The 16,552-nt window shown below is 40.5% G+C and overlaps 1 long non-coding RNA gene across 1 annotated transcript; it reads right to left on the bottom strand.

The window, feature by feature from the left end:
- Positions 1-8,379: 8,379 nt before the first annotated feature.
- On the bottom strand, positions 8,380-11,930 carry LOC145327819 (uncharacterized). Its single transcript, XR_013882252.1, has 5 exons — positions 10,679-11,930; positions 10,208-10,274; positions 9,910-9,977; positions 9,365-9,481; positions 8,380-8,579 (listed from the first exon to the last, which is right to left on the bottom strand). It is a non-coding gene; the product is annotated as an uncharacterized LOC145327819 (long non-coding RNA).
- Between the last annotated feature and the right edge of the window lie 4,622 nt (positions 11,931-16,552).

Below are 16,552 nucleotides of genomic sequence, written 5' to 3'. Positions count from 1 at the left end.
ACTCGTGGATGGCTTGTCTAAATCCTGCCCAGACATCCAGGGCTGCCTCTCCTTCCTCCGCCAGTCGGTCAATGTTGTAGGACACTATCCCATGGTCTCCTGTGGCCGAACAGCTGCCTTGCTGAACGCAGGAGCCATAGGATAGGCCGGTCAGCATGGCACTCTTGTATGCTGGGAACGCCAGCAGTTGTTGCCAGTCGTTCAACTCAGCCTGTGAATACAAACCACCTGAACTGAAGTCATCTAAGGGGTCTGTCAACAACTGCTTAGGCGTATCCAGCGGGGGTGGCCTTTTCTTGGGAGCAGGGGTTAACTCTATCCAGCCTTCCTCTGCGTGCACAGTCAGGGGGTAGGTGGAGGAACAGGGAATCTTGGTGGCGTGCTCACTGTATACCCGCGTCACGGCGTCTACAAAACCTGTGGGCTCCACTGGCACTTTGTCCCAACACTCCTTGTGTTCGCGGACAACATACTTGTGCCTTTGGCAGGTCAGCTGCAGCAGGATGTCTCCCCTCAGTACCGAGAACGTGCTCCCCTGGACACGCACCGGGTGGGCCGGATCTAGTTGCTGGAGCTTCCAGCAGTTGGCCGCTACTTCTTCTGCTGCAGTGCTCCTCATGCGTGTTTCCAGGGTGAATCCAATATAACCTGCATGGATCTGTGCTTGGAGGGGAACGTCAACATCCCTGGCCGACACTCGGGGCAGCGCAGCCGCGGCTGGGTCAGCTGCCACAAACAGCGCTGGATGGTTGGTGGCATGGGCCTCGAAGTCGCAGTTCACAATTGAGGTGGGGCTGGTCATGTTGATGAAAAACTGGGCCTGATGGTCAACCAGATATGCATCCCTCACCAGGCTGGGCTGGAGGCTGCGGATCAGCCTCAAGGGGCAATCTCTTCCCAGGTGATCCCACACGTAGGTTGCTTCCCCAGTGATACAGGACAGCTCAGAATGGGGACAATCGAGGGTCAGGTGGTCAGACTGGGACTCCACCCGTCCATCCTCCACCACATAGGTCTCCTCCTTGACCAGCAGCCGCCGCTCCTGGAGCACTAATTCATTGCGGTAGAGCTGGCCCTCAAAGTGGACGTCCTCCCCCTCGCAACCCACCCCCTCGGGGCTGTTGACGAGGGCGCCCACTACATCAACGGTGAAGAACAGGGGGTGGTTCAGCTGGAACGTCAGTGGCTGGGTCTTGCCTGGCAACGTGTATACTCGGTTCCTGGCCAGGTCTCGGCACGCTTCTGGGTCTATCTTGGTTGGCCTCATGAGGGTGGGGACCGAGGTCACCTTGAGGTGACCCCATACCCCACACCTGAATGTCCACTGGGACACGGTGAGCTGACAGCTGAACCCAGTGGTTTCCCTCACCTTGACTTGCTGCAGGACGTGGATGTCGTGGCCCAGGGGCACCTCCTGGTGTAGGGGCTCCGTGTCACACATCTTTTCTTTGTTGTAAGACGTGACATGGGTGGGGTTGGCACAGTCCCACCCCACCAGGACGTAGCTGGTTGTAGGCCACACGGCTGCCAGCAGGAGGCCCCACAGGACCATCCACCAATGGGAGAGGCTTCCAGGTAACCATCTTCCTCGTGCACGCGGCTGGGGATCTCCGGCTCTGGTCACGGCTGCTTCTTGGGGCTGGACACGGCTGGGCTGCTCCTGGCTAGACACAAATTTCCATTGAGCGTTATCTGTATGCGGCCGAGGCACCCCGATACCCTCCCCAATGACAGACTGGCAAGCGACTGGCACTTGCCTGGGTGTCGGCTCCCCTAGCCCTAAATGCTCCCTTCCCTGGTCCAATGCATGCCCAGTGGCATGGGGCTGAAGTGCAGGTGGCACAGGCTCGCCCTTACTCAATGCCCTCCCCTGCCCTAGGAACTCAGGTGCATGTGGCACAGGCAAGCCCTTATTTTCCCAATTTTCAATCTCCCCAGCCTCAAGTGCAGGGGGCACAGGCAAGGCTGGGTGTTTACAAGGTTTTGGATTCAATACATTTAACAAATTCAACTTATCCTGATGGTGAGCCGCTGGGTTCCCTTGGCTGGTAGAGGGCTCTGGATGGCATGTAGCTGGACTCTCCCTGCAGGCTGGTGGCGCTGGCTGGCATGTAGCTGGGCTCTCCCTGCAGGCTGGTGGCGCTGGCTGGCTGGGGGTGACGGGTGTCACCCCTTCCTCTGGGACCGCTGGCTCGTTCCAGGACTCAGGTCTCTCGGTGGCGGCGACGGTTGTCGCCCCAGACATCAGGTTGGAGGCTGGCTCGTTCCCGGATCCAGGTATCTCGGTGGCGGCGACGGTTGTCGCCCCAGGTACACGGTGGGAGGCGCTGGATAGCACCCCCCCATCATCCCAGGTGGCGACGCCGGGTGGCGTCCCATACATCGATGCAGAGGTGCTGGCTAGCACCTCCTGCCTCTCTCGTTCAGCGGCTGCCAGGGCCTCCCCATACACCGTCTCAGGGACGCTGGGCAGCGCCCCTCCACTCTTGCTGGGTAGGCTCAGTCGGGCAGGTTCCATCATGTTGAGGCTGAAAGGCTGGGGCCTCAGCACCTCTGGCTCGGCTATGTTGTTGGGCTGTATCAGCTCTGGCCCCAGATGGTTAAGACTGAAGCCTAGGCCAACCCGGTTGGGCTCAGCCGCGCCGCCCAGTACGTTGATCCTAGCTGGGACAGTCCCGAACTGCGGCATCCCATCGGCTCGGTCCGCAGCTCTGGAGGCGGCTGCTTGCGGTGGTGGTGCTGGGGGCGCGCTCCCTTCCATATGGGCCACTCTGCTGGGCTTCCCTGGAGGGGCACCTTTGTCGGCGGTGCGCCTGCGGCTGGCTACCTGGGCCCAGTCAGCTCTACACTCGGCCGCCGTGTGGCCGTCATAGTGGCAACGCTCACACTTGGCAGAACGGTCACGGCGTGGCTGGGTACGCCTCTCCTCTAGGCTAACTTCCACAGGCGTTGGACAGTCTCGAGCTCGGTGGCCTCTCCCCTGGCAGCGGTAGCAGCGGCCTGGAACCTTGTCATCTGGAGCGACCTTCCCCATCTGGTGGAGACCCGGAGCCAAGGAGCCAATCTCCATTGGCTCCGACTCGTCATATTGGGGCAACTGGATGCAGGCAGATCCAGTCAGCCCGTCGGTCGAGTCCACTAAGCACACACCTTCCTTCAGCTGCTTAGTAACCATGGTCACGGTGAACATGGCCTTGCGAGTGTACTCAGGTACACTCGCAATTTCATGGTTCATCATGAGGCGTTTTACATTGGCGTTACGAATTCCACGGTTTAATTCGTCCACCAACAATTCAAGATCCTCATGATTGTAGGCGTCCCTATACAAGGCGCACTTTGTTGATATGTACGCCTGTATAGGTTCTGTCGAGTGTTGCTTGTAGTCCCTAAACGCTTGTTTAAGCGTTTGGGACTCAAAAGCAGGGCGAAATAACAATTCACACTCGGTCTTGACCTGCTCGTAGGTCAAGGCTTGGCCTGCCTCGCCAAACAGATGGGACGCCATTTCCGCCGCTTGCCCTACCAATGACAGTAGTAGGGCGTTGCGGCGGTTGAGGGAATCATGAGGTGGCACGCGGTAAGCTGCCCATGACATTTCCAGTCGGCGGATATGTGCCGACCAGGACTGCTTGGGCGGCCCTCTATACTCCGGCAGATTGCTCAGCATCAGCTTGCGGTACTCGGCTGGGGCCGGCTGAGGGTCATCCTGGAGCCATCCTGGGGCTTGGTCACCTCCTGGGACTTGATGCTGGTCCATTGGGTCAACGGTGAAACGGCGGGCACAAAGTTATACAGGACTACAATGAATGGGTTGTCACTTGAGGCTTCCTAGCCTAACAGCCAACACTGTTTGTATCACTAGGTTGGGAGTTTTAGTTGCAAAGGTATAACTTAGCTGTACTTATCAATAGTTAGGTGTTGAGGTAGATAGATGTTGAGGGTCTGAACTGCTGTCAGGAACTGATTGGGTTTTCCCTTATCACACTAGAGCTAGGAGGAAAGAAACTTGCAATTCTTTATTTGCTAAAAATACCCCTGTTAGATGCTATGGAGTAGCTCTGCTCTGGTGTGAAAGTGTGTGTGTGTGTGTGTGTGTGTGTGCGTGGAATCTTCTGTCCTTGTAACGCGCGTTCGCGCCGTCAAATCCGCGCACACGGGGAAAACGCGCTCTCACCCCTCAGCTCGCTCCCTCATTGGTCCGCTTCGTCCGTTGGATTTATGATGTTTTCCGCACTTTGTTGCGCTACCCGTGAATGGCGCTCTGTATATCCGATCGCTAGCTCCACACTACAGACGGACTTAGCCTAGTGTGGGTAGGAAGGGGGAAGCGCGTGAGGGGACAGGGGTAACTCCGTCCGTTCCCACTGTGGGGGAGGGGGTAACTGTGTGCTGGTGTAATGGGGCCTCTGCTTCTTAATCTTAGGCTTATCTGTTATATAACCCTGATTGTATTTGTCTTCAAATGGAGAGGGGCCCCCTCCCCTTCCCTTGGAATAAGGGGTGTATTTGTTATTGTGCTGTGGGCTTGAGATTGTTTTGATTATATTACATCTAACTTTTATTGCTGTCCTTATCACAATTGCATAACAGATTTGTTGACCAACTCTGTTCTATTTTTAGCTGTTATCACAATAAACAGTAATCCAAGCCTGTTCTATTCTTAGATTTATCACAACACAACAATTTGTTTGCCAAGCTTTGCTCATAATTCTATTGTTTGGTCATCACATTAGGGTGGTAATCCCTGCAAATGTGATATAATATCTGTCTTCTAGATGGGTGGCTGCGTTGTAGCTTCTCAGGATACTCAGGGTTGACGTAGTTTTTCTCTGTTCTGGTGCACTACACCCGTATGTTAGCTCGCAGCTTGCAGCTATGTGGCATGTTTCAGCCTATCGGCGGCAGGGAATGTCCCGTCCTGCTAGCGCCACTGGTTCGGATCCTGCTATTTCTTGCAGTAAAGTTGGCCTATTTTCAGCCGTCTACACGTATTTGGCTTGTTTCAGCCGGTCCGCAGGCCTGTTTCAGCCCTTTTGGCGCTCAATTCTCCGTTAGATATCAGCGCTGCTCGCGGTTATTCGTCAGATTTCGCTGTTTTGCTTCCACAACTGCCGGATGCAGAGTTAAACTTTGCTGTCCAGGGTGGGTAATTCAGGTTGCTTGCGTCAGTTTTGCCAGATTCACTGCTGGGAGTACCTTAGCCTCAGATGCGCGTCTGCTCTACACTTGTGGTTCGCCGTAATCTCACACAGCTGTCACCAAAGTTGTGGTATCCGCCGAGGATCAAGGGCAGACACCGGAGTTCAATTAGATTACGGCAGTGTGACAGACGTGGACACCTTACTATAGAGAAGCTACGCTTCTCTAGCTTTCACTAGATAATGATCAACATCTACTTTCAGTTGTCACTTTATTGAAGGGTTAAGAGATACTGGAGTTATATACAACAAACAATAATTACCTGGATAGGAATAAATAATCATAACATAAAAGCATAAATAATACATATACAATGGTCAGTTTGGGCAATAATGATTCCCCCATCCCTGGAAAGGGTGGGGGAGAATTAAGAATACAGTTAACCATAATAAACATGACAGATTCAAATCATTAATTCTAAGCGTAGGGAGGGGGTCACTAGACCCCTTCCCCAGGACTCGGGGGAGGGCCATTGACCCTCCACCGAACCCCAGATCAGGGGTGCCATAGACATGGCTCACGGTTGCCGAATACCACAGGAGAACTATTGATATGAGTAAACAGTGAAACTGAAATGAAGATGATAACAAAAAGAAAATAAGGCAAAAGAGAGAGAGAGAGAGAGAGAGAGAGAGAGAGAGAGAGAGAGAGAGAGAGAGAAATTGTGGCCAAATAATAAAATTGAAAATAAACTAAAAAACGTATATTCAATGGTTGGTAAATCTTAAATACAAAAAAACATAGATTTTAGAATGTTAATTAAAAGAAGGCGGGAGTATATATCTGTGTAGTTTCTATTACTGGATATAGGATATACGTGGATATATTAAAAGGGGAAATTTTTCGTCAATTTAGCCTGCTGATATGGACCTGATTCATTTGTCAGTTTCATTTTTTCTGATACTTTGAGTAATATTTAAGTAAAGAAGGATAAATTAAATTAAAAGAAGGAGAAATTAAATTAAAATAACATTCATTCGTTGGCATAATAACTTTAAATGTCTAAACATTTAAACCAATAATTTTGATTACACAAAAGGAGTAGATTTGTTAAATATATTTGGGATGTTTATAAATTTTTTCATCCATTGAACGATCCCTCAAGTTATAGTTTCGGGTTGAAATTCGAACCTATCAAAATATTTGTATTATCACTTGGATCATATACAGATTTTTATGTTCTCTAATAAAGTGATACTTGCAGCAGGCTAAAATAACGATAACCCCCATACTCTTCCCTCCTATTGGATGAACGAACTGATCAATAAGAGAGTTCTATGTTAGCAACCTAAATTGACGACAATTTTTCCCCTATCATAATGTCCACGTATATTTAATATCCATTCCTATCACCTACCCTACAACGAGGGGATAATATGTAAACTTTCTAGGAAACTCTATTGGAGTAACTGCTCATCAAATGAGTAAGATTTAGTCAATTTAAATGCAAATACCTTTCTAACACTACCACAGGGGCAACACAATTTTTCTTTATGGTTCAAATTTTAACATGAATAATTTTGTCCATTAGAATCGCAGCAATAATTTCTTAAATGGATAATCGATGGCAGAAATATGGCACCTATTACAAGTACTAACATTTTTCTATGCCTATTGAACACTAAATCCCTTAATTCTTTAAATAATTGAAATTAAGGGGGGAGATTTTCGAACCCCTGTAATGCCAATGCCATAACCCTCAGGGAGTAAGGGAGGGGACAATGGATCGAATATTCAATTTTTAGGAGTCTCAGACTTTGGGGACTGGCTTAAAGGGAATGTGCAAGAATTTAGCAGTTTCTGACTAAGTTTGGGGACTTGCGCATGAAATGCCGCTACTCGTTATGTATGTTTTGAATATTGCAGACGGGGATAAGGGATAAGGGAAGTGGGGGCAAGGGAAATAAACACTCGTTGTGTTAGTTTGGAATGTAGCAGACGGGGAGAAGGGAGAAGGGAGGTGGGGGCAAGGGGCAAGTGAAATAAACAGAATAAAAAGGGGCAGTCATATTCTTGCTAGCAGCTGGCCGGGTCCAATAATCTTTTACCCAGGTTCTACGAAATACCAGAAAAAAAAATCGTTTTACCAGAAAAGTGGTAAAGCTGGTCAACCTGGTAAAATATACCAGTTTCGTGGTAAATTTTACCAGCAAAAATTTTAGCCAAAAAATTAGTCAAATTTTACCATTTTTTTTGTAAAATTTGACGAAACAAAAAAACCCGTTTTTTGTGTTTTAAATTAAAAACAGCTCTTCATAATCAGTTGTAGTACTTTAAAATAATGACTTCTATACAATGAAGCCTAAATTTAAATTTTTTTTTTTTTTTTTAATTTTACCACTTTTGGAAGTTTTACCAAAAATGTGGTCAATTTTACAACTCTATTTTTCAGGTTAAGTCCGAATTTTCGGACTTAGACAAAAAAACGCAATTTGGTTAATTTTTACCAAAAAGTTAGTAAAATTTGACAAGGTATTTTTTTAGGCTAAGTCCAGATTTTTGGACTCTGACAAAAAAAATGAACTTGGTAAAATTTGACCAACTTTTTGGTAAAAATTGACAAGGTAAATTTTTAGGCTAAGTCCAGATTTTTCCAAACAAACATCCTTCTACTTAATGATAAAAATCGCAAATAAAATATAATGAGGAAATATTCAGACCTAATACTTTCCAAACAAACATCCTTTTACTCAGCACTATTTGCTTTCGTTATATGGAATATGAAATTAATAAAATATGATGATAATGATTTTATTTAGAATTTATTTCATATTATAACATAACAGGTCATATAGATATTATCCAGGTCAATACTGAAACTACAAAACTTACTAGTATCGTTTCTGTAAATAACATACCATACACCTGTCAAATGTGTAATGAAGTCAATATTTTTTAGAATTTTAGCTTGTGGAATGTTTGGAGCTCTCGAGTAGAACTTAATTAACTGACACAAATTTTCTCGGTTCTACATTGTTGTCATAATAAACACTGATTGGGCGGATTGTAATCAATACGCTTTATTTGTTAATAAAGTCAATATTTTTTAGAATTTTAGCTTGTGGAATGTTTGGTGTCAACATTGTCGTCATAATAAACACTGATTGTAATCAATACGCTTTATTTAAGTTAATTTTAACTGACTAACAGAATATTCTTGGTTCAACATTGATCGTCATAATAAAACTTATTAGTATCGTTCTGTAAATTATTTGTTAATTTTAACTGACTAACAAATTTTCTCGGTTCAACATTGTCGTCATAATAAATAATGAAATTTTTTGTATAATCTGTGACTGTTACATGTTGAGATGGAACTCAAGTTGTTCTCCATGGAACTGCAAAGCTCCACACTTCAAAACTGGTTCAACTCCAAAATCCTGAAAAAGAATATTCATTTTTAAATTAAGCAATTAAAGGATTAACAAATCAAAAAGGCCTTACAAAAAGGAAAGTTAACTGTTTTGGGAAAATTTCATGGAGAAAGTAGATACAGCTTGTGTACGTGCCTGCTTATTAGAGAAAGTTTAATTCAGTTATCAATACATAACCAGACTGAGAGAAACTAAGAATGTCTTACAACGGGAATTTGGAGTTATGGTATGAATTAAATAGTCGTATGTTAGTTTTAAGAGAGAGTCTAGAGATTAGAGCCAGAACTGACAATGTCGAGATCCAGAGGGAGGTTTGTAAGAGGTTATATCAGCATGGATGGATTACTACACATCTTAATCGCTGCCGTCCTTCCCCTCTGCTGCCCGCCGCTGCCCAGGCTGCCGAACTGGCAGCTGTTCTTCACGAAGTAAACATGCACGAGGATGAATGTAATGCTGTTTAGATTTTAATAATATCCTGAATGTACTGTTTCAATAATATAAAGTAGTAAAATCTAATTTTAAATAGCTACCTATCTAGTACGTTATTTTTATGTATTAACTTTTGTCTAACCAGTTTAATATCTATCTAATAAATTTAATAATAGCTTAATTGTTAATATAATTTAGTATACAGTTTCATGAAGGTAGTTCGATGTGTGTCTGTGTATATTAACTTCATATTTGTTACGCTTGTATACATGGAAACTACCTTTTGGGGCCGAGGTGTTGCCGTAGTTGCGTGTAGGATTATTCCAACTATCTTTTATTACAAATAATTAAACACTTACTTTTAACGGATGAATTTCTGATGGCAACAGCTTCATGTTGGTGCAAGAAATGTTCCACGATCGAATTGCGGTCAGCTTATAATCAGAGAATACACCCAGCTGTGTGCGAAGCTAAACCTGAAAAAGAATATTAATTGAAATATAATTTATATATATTTTCAATATTATTTTACATAAAACACATCTTATAATATCTTTCTATTAAGGGTATAAAAATTCGTTACGCTTAAAACAATCATAAACCTTAAAGGGCGAATATAGGTTGGATATAATATGAGCTTATTTCAAAGGTGCTATTATATAGATTATAATAAATAATTTTAAGATAATGACATATCTAATTGTATTAGTCTGTTTACAGCTTATAAAACCTGTCTAACTCAAGATAATATTATGTAATTAGTGTGGTTCCCTAAGAACTCAAACACTCTACCATCACACAAGGCTTCGTAGCAAGGTTGAATTAAAAAGGTTTCGTTAAAGGATAGTCTTAATAACATGGCCTAAAATATCCATGTTCTTATTAAAATTATTTTAACACTTACTTCTATGTAAACCATTCACTAATTGCAGCGCCCATATATTTTCTCACGAATCTGATTCCTGGTTAAGTCTGAAAAACAATATTAATTGAAATATAATTTGTTAATATTTCTATTATTATTTATATATATTAATAGTAGAATACTTTAAATATTAAGAATAGGATAAAAAGTCGTTCTTATATCATATATCAAAAAGGTTTAAAAAATTATAAAACAAACAGTTTATCGAAGCAGCTTAAAACCATGCGTAAGGTCCTAAATTATATTGATTTTTTTATTACATTATTTAAACACTTACTTCTATCTCGCCAATCTTTAATTGCAGCGCCCAAATAGTTATTTCTGATGAATCAGTGTTGCTGAACCTGAAAAACAATATTCAATTTAAATATAATTTATTAATATTTCTTTTACATTTATATATATTAAACCCGGATTATTTAATATTAAGAATAGGATAAAAAGTGTTTCTTAGATCAAATCAAAAAGGCTTAAAAAAGGCTTAAAACAATTATCCTATTATATAAATATATTAATATTGTTCTCTTTTACAACGAAGCTTTTTATTTATTTTAATCTATAGCTGAAACTCAAATTAAAAATAGGATGAGGCCTCGACTTTTCTCTTCCTACTTTAAGTGCCCCTAGAGGCTTCTAAGGGGCATAGCCGCTAGTAAAACTTAAACCGTTAATCGAAGGCAGCCTAAAACCGTACGCTCAAGGTCCTATATTATTAATGTTTTTATATTAAAATTATTTAAACACTTACTTTTACGCAAACCACTCTTTGATTGCAGGGTCCATATACTAACAGCCAAGACTGAAGGTGGACACGTACTTTTTTAAACTTCTGAATATCAGCTCTCTAGAATTCTTAAATGACATTCATATAAATCTTGTGAGATGGACCATCTCCTGTCAATCATACTTGGATATAACACGTATTTTCTCTAAGAGACTTGAAATATAACACTCATTGTTTACAATAGTTTTCAATCGGTATAGCGGCATTCATGCACATGCTCTGTACAGGTATACAACTTTATATTGAAAAATATTTCTTTTATATCCATTGCAATATATTTTTTTATATTTTATCGATGATATTTCATTTAAGTCATTGCAAAAATATATTACATTCACATTAAAAAAAATTTACATTAATTTAACTTTCGTAACCCTGTTTTCAGAAGATCAAATCAGCGTGCTCGACAAAGTTGCCAAACTTTAAAAAACACCTTATGTATATAATATCATTTTAATATTTTACCGGTTAATTAATTAAAACTGCATAACTTATATAATTCATGAAATGTTATTATTCGTTGCATTTTTACGATTAAAAATATAACTGTCTTGCAAAGTGTTTTGCCACCTATTCAATCTGTATGTTGGCAACCGTAACTTTCCATCGGCGCAATATTCAACTGCACTATATGACTACGGTGCATTTTTGTATTTTAGTAATCATTTTTAGTGAAATTACAGTGAATTTTGAAGTTAATATGTAACATTCTGTTTTATAATTCAAATTTTATCATTAATTATTGAGAATTCTTTGTAAAATATTCTTCGTATTCGTTTTTTCTCCCATTTTTGGGACTCTTTTTAGCTTACGTAATATACAGGACTTTTTTAAATGTAAAATTAATAAATATATTTCTTGCATCGTAGTATAAACGGATTTTCGCATATATAGGAGTACAATTATAAGAATGAAACTACTTTTTTGCCCAGAGGTGCCGGAGGCACTGGCTAAAAATAACTGTTTTTAATCTTATGCTTTTAGATTTTTATATTCGTAGAAAACCATGGATATAATACGATATGCTAGTTACCTAGTTTTTTTGCGTATGAATGAGAACACCTGTTCCTATCCACCGGATTCGAATGAATACGAGCTAATTTTATTTTGTAATTTTTTATTTCTTAAATATTCTACCTTTTCAGATAGTTCTGAATAACAGGCTATTCAAGTCAATCACCTGGGTACGCGTACATCATAATAACAGGTATGGGTGTATATTAGCTGTAAAAGATTTATTTTTTTTCTCCTGCTACAAAATTTGTTTTAAATAAATAAGGGGGGGGGGGAAGTTTTGACACATTTGCGTAAACAGGGAGTATAGGCTTTATCTTTGGACTGAGAGTATAGGTTATTAGGGATAAAATCATTCTTATATGATGAATTTTCCCAAGTTTTAAGATTTTTTGGATAGGCCTCCAGGTTCCGGAGCTCCAGGCCTTCCCCCCCCCCCCCCTTGTTTAAGGACAAATAAAATACCGGAAAGTTACAAAACATTAATCACACCCCTCCCAAAAATAAACAAGACAAACAAAATAATCATTCCTCAAATTAGGATGAATCCATACGAATACCACAAGCTGCATGACAGATGGGACGCCCTCATGGTTAGGATGTTGAGACTCTTCTCCAAGCTAAATATTCGAGTTCAAGAAGAATCATGTGGCATTGATGACGCTGTTGAAATAGTAAAACTGTTATACCATCACGGTTGGGTAGAGACACACTTAAAGAAGAATGAACCTATGCCCGAGAATCTCTACGAGAACGAGAGACCCCGCCTGGATGATACCGAGAGATATGTCATTGACCATGAAGCCGACTGTGCACCTTTCCTCACCAACGTCAGCCCTTTTTTCTAAATAAAACCCATAGTAACACATCTCTTTTCTTAATTTAGATTAACCTGCTCGGCAGCTGATAATATTCAAGACCATGAGTTCTTCACATTCTGACGAGCAGGAAAGATTAAGGAAAGGTAAAAACTACGAAATTATTGCAGGGGTGTATATTCTGCTCCGGGGGGGGGGGGGGGGGAGGGGGAAAAAAGAAATAAGTGGATCAATGATGGAAGTTGCTTCAAATCACCTGCTCTTGTTCATGGCTAGTTGTCTTTTGTAGCAGGGGAAAAAATTGTTTTTAACCAAAAAATGTTTCAGAATTCTTTGAGTTTCTTCATTAAAAAATGCTTTAGTTTTCTCATTTTTAATTCAATGTTCTTTCCTTTCAGGGAAGAGAAAGGAGAAGCTAGGAGAAGCCGAGCTCACCGCCGGCGATTTCATCCAGCCTCCGGATATCCATGCTGAAAGCGAATTTTAATTGTAATTTGTGGCGTTATCCTCTTAGAAAATTTTGTTTGTATTATTTAACTCCCCATCCCCCCCCCCCCCCCAAACTAAATTGCTGGGTTAGGTTAGGCTAGGTTAAGTTATACGGCTAGGTAGAGGCCAGGGGCCGTTTTTCTAGGGGGGGGGGGGGGGGGGGTTTCCTAAGAGGATAACATCAATTTGTTCTTTCAGAACATTTACGTTAACCTCTCTTTGATTGCAGCGCCCATATATTTTATAATTAAGTACCCATGGTGACAGTGATCGAGCCCCACTGGTCGTGCAGATATATAATTTCCTGCATATAAACATTAATAAACATTATTTACCCCTAAAGCCGACGATTACGTATGCACGTGTACAGTTTTTTAAGCTTCTGGCTATAGCTCTCTAGGAGATCTTAATTGATATGTTTTATTTTTTGTTTTTGTTTTTTAATATTTTTGTTATGTTGTTTTCGTTGTTTTACATTATTTATTTTATAGCAAATTAACAAATTTTCTGGGTTCAACACTGTTGTTATAATAAAACTCCATGCAACTGCAGAATTCTGCAAAAGTCACGACCAGTGGGGCTCGATTATATATGCGTTCGTCGGCTTTTCAGGGAAGGCAGGAAATTTATATAGGTATTATCCAGGTCAGGACTGGAACAAACAAAATTTTATGTATAATTGTATATAGTTATTTTTTTCAAAGTAAAAAAATGTCAGACCAACGCTGGATGACGTATGTATAATTGGATCACAATTTTGATAGGTAAGTTTAATTAATTTTATAGACAATCAAAGAATAAATAAGGGTATTTTCTTATGTTTGTAACTCTAACTCTTTATTTTGTGAGTTCCTTTGACATTTAATTTTGGTTTCAAAAAGTGTCACTCCCCCCCCCCCCTCCTACCACACATTTTTTTAGTTTTTTTAACCAAGGAGGGGGGCAAAATGGAAAAAATGTTTTCAGTTTTCTTAATTTTTACATTCTTTTTTTCTCCAACCACTTATTTTTTATTTCCCCCCCCCCCCTGAGCAGGGGATCCCATGCAGAATATACATCCCTGATTATAACATATACTTCTTATTTCAGGAGTTACCTATACACCCCTGTTAGATGTTATTGAAATGGGAGACAATTTGATTGGTACACTCTCTAAAGCTCTACTGAAGCGTATAAGAAGTGGAGATAAGAGGAAAAATGTACAGGTGACTTTTTACAACTAATTATTTCTACATATTTAAGATGAGACCTTACTTTTCATTACTGTACTTAAAGTATAATCTATGCTCGACTTTAATTTCTATTTTTCACTTGCAGTCAGCGCACTATAAACATGCTTGCTCTTACACCAGTATAGTCATATGTACTGTAATCAATTGACACGTGTAGCTTGCCCAAATAACGATCCATAACAACTCCCCTATATTATTTTAAATAAGTAATTCACTAATTATGTAATCTTTTTCCAGTTGCAGCATAAACTGAGGTCCATAAGAAAACTCTTCTGTAATGCAACGAGATACAGAAAATGGCGCAAGAAACATCAACAAAGTGAAGACAGTCAGCCATTACTAGAAGAAGAACAGCAGGAGGATTTGATGGATGTGGAATATGAGAACGAAACTGCATCGTCAAAAGGTAACCTACAATATCTGTAATATAAAGTAGAACGATGTCGGTCTGTCTGTTTGTTGTTTGTTTGTCCAAATTCCCACAAACATTGTCTCCCAATTTTTGTTTTTTATTTTCCTTTCAATCTAAATTTCAAACAATTGGTTTGATCAAACGTTAGTTAAGTTTGTCTCAAGATATCCTTGTTCCAGGGGTGTATATTCTACATGGGATCCCTTAACCTAACCCACCTTCACCCACTCTCTACATTTATCTACTTTTTCTGGAATTTTTAATTTTTTAACTTTCTAATTTGACTAGTTTTTATTTACAGCATTATCCTTATACTAAAGTAACAGGATGTCTGTGTGTCTGTTCAAAAGGATCTTGCTAACCGCTGAACCGATTGGGTTCTCCTTTACAGGGTACCTTCACATAGGTCCCGGGAAGGTTTATAACTATAAAACATCATGTTTAACATCGTATTTTTTTAGGTAAAGTTTGTACAGGCTGCAATACCAACTTCACAAAGGAAACCGAAAGTATATGTTATCAATGCTACGCAAACCAAGTTTTGGAGCGATTAAATAACAATCCTGAAGAAACGGACTACATTAATATTGTTGTAGACAATATTAACAACAATAATACCAACGATAATAATGATGCAGACAATGACAGCATTCAAGATGCCGAGGACTGGGAACACGTCGAATTGTTTGATATACCTGAAGATTATTTTGACCCAGATGATGACGATGACCCTGATGACGAACCTGATGGCGATCATGACGGGGATCCCTTCAAACATCTTACAGAACTTGAGAAAGAAGTTGTTAATGATTTCAGAAGCGTTTGTGTTCTAGACAACCCCATCTCTCACAACAAAGTTAGAATCATCCTGGCGATTCTGAAACGCTTGTGTATTTTCAAATTTCCGTCATATAATACATTATTCAAACCCAAATACAAAGTTGAAATCAAAGAAAACAAATATAATCCTACAAATGCTCCTGGTTCACTGATTGAGTGCAGGTATGTTTATATACGATTTAGAAAGCGTAGCATTTCTATAATCATTACCAGAATTTCCGTACGTCCATTTTAAACATGTCGATTTTTCTCCTTTTTTAACAACAAACTTTCAAGTGTTCTAATTATCAGTTTGATCATTCTTTGGTATATTGCTTCCTGCGACAACTTGAGAACAATATTATAAGCGAAGCCACTCTATAATTAATTCCTTAAAATTTAAGTATGTGCATAAACCTTATCCTTCTTGAAGCATTTTTTTTTAACAAATTTACTTACATACAATTTTGGTTCGACTTTAATATTTTTAAATTCAGTTCAGATACTTCACAATTGTTAATGTCCGTTTGTCGTACCGTTTCAGTGCTTTGGTTTTTATGGATGTTGTCATCCTTGTTCCATTACTTTTCATCGTAATATTATTTGGAGCCTGATGGTGCAAAATTTCTTTGAATTATGCAAGTTTTAGTTAAAAATATATTTCTTTTTCCAGATTCCCTACCTATGAGATCCTCCAAGACGCCATCACAGACTTTAAACGGTTGAATGGACAACAGGCCGTTGATGATCATATAACTTTTGACATCTCGGGCGACGGAGTGAAAGCAGCTCAGGGATCTCATATCTCCTATTATACTGTCTGGATTAGGTAAGTAATTAATATATTGTGGATTTGAAAGGGTTGGGTTGGGATAAAATTCTTTTCATATACAGCATGACCCTCGAAAAGGTATTTTTTAGGATTGGCAGCCTATATTTCAAAGGATATCAAAATATTTGTTTTACATCAATTGACAGCCCAGATTTTTAAAGCCAAAGTTTAGGAAACCATTCAATAAACAAATAAGAAAGGTTTACAATTGATACTTTTTTC

This window comes from Acartia tonsa, chromosome 9, assembly GCF_053477335.1.
Source record: "Acartia tonsa isolate MP-2025a chromosome 9, ASM5347733v1, whole genome shotgun sequence".
NCBI classification, from domain to species: Eukaryota; Metazoa; Arthropoda; class Copepoda; order Calanoida; family Acartiidae; genus Acartia; species Acartia tonsa.
Note: the sequence above shows the minus strand (reverse complement) of the source record. Positions and strands in the feature narration are given on the sequence as shown.